The sequence below is a fragment of the Oncorhynchus kisutch genome, unplaced genomic scaffold, assembly GCF_002021735.2.
Source record: "Oncorhynchus kisutch isolate 150728-3 unplaced genomic scaffold, Okis_V2 scaffold3736, whole genome shotgun sequence".
In the NCBI taxonomy this organism is placed as follows: domain Eukaryota; kingdom Metazoa; phylum Chordata; class Actinopteri; order Salmoniformes; family Salmonidae; genus Oncorhynchus; species Oncorhynchus kisutch.
The window spans coordinates 32,791-37,057 of NW_022265681.1; the positions used below are offsets into that span (position 1 = coordinate 32,791).

The 4,267-nt window shown below is 43.1% G+C and overlaps 1 protein-coding gene across 2 annotated transcripts in view; it reads left to right on the top strand.

The window, feature by feature from the left end:
• Positions 1-255: 255 nt before the first annotated feature.
• Positions 256-4,267, top strand: part of LOC116371840 (probable palmitoyltransferase ZDHHC1) — a 56,800-nt gene continuing 52,788 nt past the window's right edge. Inside the window, exon 1 of one of the 2 annotated variants that reach the window (XM_031820909.1) lies at positions 256-1,015. The gene's annotated coding sequence lies outside the window, so the exon portion shown is untranslated. The remainder of the gene's footprint in view (positions 1,016-4,267) is intronic. The other variant, XM_031820910.1, reaches the window with a different exon arrangement.

Here is a 4,267-nt window from a genome sequence, read left to right on the forward strand (position 1 = left end):
GAACAAGAGACGTCAAATGACTCCTATGTATCTGGAGAAACTCAACATACAAGCAGTGTAAGTGTTCTTCCATTGAATCCACGCCTAGCTACCTGGCTCGGCTGCACCTGTAGCTCGTCTGTGAGAGCATTGTGGAAAGCATTGTGGATTAGAAACAGGTGCAGTACGGGCGTGTTGCTCGACATGACCACCAGGGGTCACTGTGGTGGCGACTCCTACTAGGACCAATCAGAACGGGGCTCTGGGTCGTTACCAGGGAAACCAGGAAGTTGAAAAATCGGAAGGATTTTTTTTTATACAGGAACCAAGTCTACTGTTATTATCCGTTATCTGGTTAAAAGAACTTACCATTTAAGATGAAAATAGTAGAACTCAATTAGTGGTAGCTTTTGATATTTCATGATTTGGTATTTTTTGTTGAATAGTGGTCTTTTTTTTTTAACAAGCTACCGTCGCTGGCTGAGTTTACCGTTGTCACATTGCCCAGGCTAGTGACTGTTACAGTAGGAAAATACCGCGGTTAGCTACAGAGCTAACAGATTCCCGGCAGCATCTCCAGACATAAAGAAAAAGCTCCTAATCAATCACCTGATCCTGGTTCAGTTAGCTAACGTTACCTTTGCTTGCTTTCAGATAAGCTAGCAAATAGCAAGTAGCTTGCTAGCCTAAAACAAATCGTATGGGGTGTTGATTTAGAAGCTAGGAAGCTTAACTAGCAAGTTCTATCCCCCTCATGGCATATACTTTTACGCCCTACTGACTTGAATTCCTTGGAGGAGGGTTGGCTGATTGCCTCTGTGTGGTGTGCAGCTAGCTAGTTAAAAACAATGGCTGGCATTCATGCTGAATGAAGCAAGACATGGGACCCTGCTGCTGGACTTTAGCTGAAACCCCTGGAGGAAAGACAACGGCGGACCTGCCTTGTTGTGATCCGACTGAGATGATTTGGTTAAGAAGAACAGCCCTCAGCAGCAGCAGCGTCCCCAGTCGATTCAAAAACTGACTCACTGAAAAGGTGAGTCACTCAGTCACAACCTGCAATTATTACCAGCTTCCCTTTTATAACGGGATGGTGCTTTTGTTCTTATGTCTACTATTAGGATAATGGTGCTGATATGGTAACGTTAGGCATGCTAGCTACAGTACAGAGATAATGGTGGTAATATAGAAGGCATGCTAGCTACAGTACAGAGATAATGGTGCTGATATGGTAACGTTAGGCATGCTAGCTACAGTACAGAGATAATGGTGCTGATATGGTAACGTTAGGCATGCTAGCTACAGTACAGAGATAATGGTGCTGATATGGTAACGTTAGGCATGCTAGCTACAGTACAGAGATAATGGCGCTGATATAGAAGGCATGCTAGCTACAGTACAGAGATAATGGTGCTGATATGGTAACGTTAGGCATGCTAGCTACAGTACAGAGATAATGGTGCTGATATGGTAACGTTAGGCATGCTAGCTACAGTACAGAGATAATGGTGCTGATATGGTAACATTAGGCATGCTAGCTACAGTACAGAGATAATGATGGTGATATAGAAGGCATGCTAGCTACAGTACAGAGATAATGATGGTGATATAGAAGGCATGCTAGCTACAGTACAGAGATAATGATGGTGATATGGAAGGCATGCTAGCTACAGTACAGAGATAATGATGGTGATATAGAAGGCATGCTAGCTACAGTACAGAGATAATGATGGTGATATAGAAGGCATGCTAGCTACAGTACAGAGATAATGGTGCTGATATGGTAACGCTAGGCATGCTAGCTACAGTACAGAGATAATGGTGCTGATATGGTAACGTTAGGCATGCTAGCTACAGAGAAGAGATAATGATGGTGATATGGTAACGTTAGGCATGCTAGCTACAGTACAGAGATAATGGTGCTGATATGGTAACGTTAGGCATGCTAGCTACAGTACAGAGATAATGGTGCTGATATGGTAACGTTAGACATGCTAGCTACAGTACAGAGATAATGGTGCTGATATGGTAACGTTAGGCATGCTAGCTACAGTACAGAGATAATGGCGCTGATATAGAAGGCATGCTAGCTACAGTACAGAGATAATGGTGCTGATATGGTAACGTTAGGCATGCTAGCTACAGTACAGAGATAATGATGGTGATATGGTAACGTTAGGCATGCTAGCTACAGTACAGAGATAATGATGGTGATATAGAAGGCATGCTAGCTACAGTACAGAGATAATGGTGCTGATATGGTAACGTTAGGCATGCTAGCTACAGTACAGAGACAATGATGCTGATATGGTAACGTTAGGCATGCTAGCTACAGTACAGAGATAATGGTGCTGATATGGTAACATTAGGCATGCTAGCTACAGTACAGAGATAATGATGGTGATATAGAAGGCATGCTAGCTACAGTACAGAGATAATGATGGTGATATAGAAGGCATGCTAGCTACAGTACAGAGATAATGATGGTGATATAGAAGGCATGCTAGCTACAGTACAGAGATAATGATGGTGATATAGAAGGCATGCTAGCTACAGTACAGAGATAATGATGGTGGTATGGAAGGCATGCTAGCTACAGTACAGAGATAATGATGGTGATATAGAAGGCATGCTAGCTACAGTACAGAGATAATGATGGTGATATGGAAGGCATGCTAGCCATCTAGCTACAGTACAGAGATAATGATGGTGATATAGAAGGCATGCTAGCTACAGTACATAGATAATGATGGTGATATGGAAGGCATGCTAGCCATCTAGCTACAGTACATAGACAATGATGCTGATATGGAAGGCATGCTAGCCATCTAGCTACAGTACAGAGACAATGATGCTGATATGGAAGGCATGCTAGCCATCTAGCTACAGTACAGAGACAATGATGCTGATATGGAAGGCTTGCTAGCCATCTAGCTATAGAGCAGAGACAATGATGCTGATATGGAAGGCATGCTAGCCATCTAGCTACAGAGCAGAGATAATGATGCTGATATGGAAGGCATGCTAGCCATCTAGCTACAGAGCAGAGATAATGATGCTGATATGGAAGGCATGCTAGCCATCTAGCTACAGTACAGAGATAATGGTGCTGATATGGAAGGCATGCTAGCCAGCTAGCTACAGTACAGAGATAATGATGGTGATATGGAAGGCTTGCTAGCTACAGTACAGAGATAATGGTGCTTAAATGGAAGGCATGCTAGCCATCTAGCTACAGTACAGAGATAATGGTGCTGATATAGAAGGCATGCTAGCCAGCTAACCACAGTAAAGAGATAATGGTGCTGATATGGAAGGCATGTTAGCCAGCTAGCTACAGTACAGAGACAATGATGCTGATATGGAATGCTTGCTAGCTACAGAGCAGAGATAATGATGCTGATATGGTAGGCATGCTAGCCATCTAGCTACAGTACAGAGACAATGATGCTGATATGGAAGGCATGCTAGCCATCTAGCTACAGTACAGAGATAATGGTGCTGATATGGTAGGCATGCTAGCCATCTAGCTACAGAGCAGAGATAATGATGCTGATATGGAAGGCATGCTAGCCATCTAGCTACAGTACAGAGACAATGGTGCTGATATGGAAGGCATGCTAGCCAGCTAGCTACAGTACAGAGATAATGGTGCTTAAATGGAAGGCATGCTAGCTATCTAGCTACAGTACAGAGATAATGGTGCTGATATAGAAAGCATGCTAGCCAGCTAACCACAGTAAAGAGATAATGGTGCTGATATGGAAGGCATGCTAGCCAGCTAGCTACAGTACAGAGACAATGATGCTGATATGGAATGCTTGCTAGCCAGCTAGCTACAGAGCAGAGATAATGATGCTGATATGGAAGGCTTGCTAGCCAGCTAGCTACAGTACAATGTAATGATGATGAGCTGACTGGTTTCAGAAACACCCTGCTTTCACACAAACATTTTGTGTTTTAGTGTTAGCTGGTAACCATGTAGGTACAGTACAGCCCTCACCTGAATAGGTACTGACCTGTAACCAAAACAATGCAAAATAGTCTTCCTTATTTACCTCCTCCAAAATGGCCATAATTGACATGGATGATACCGTAAGTTAATGTCAATAACACTGTAGCTAATAACAATGTTATATGATATGTGAATAATGCAACAATGACCAGAGTGCTGATGCTTTGCTCTCTCTCTGTCTCTCTCTCTCCTCTATCTCTCGTCTGTCTGTCTGTCTCTCTCTTTCTTCTGTCTCTCTCTCTCTCTCTCTCTCTCCTGTTTCTCTCTTCTCTC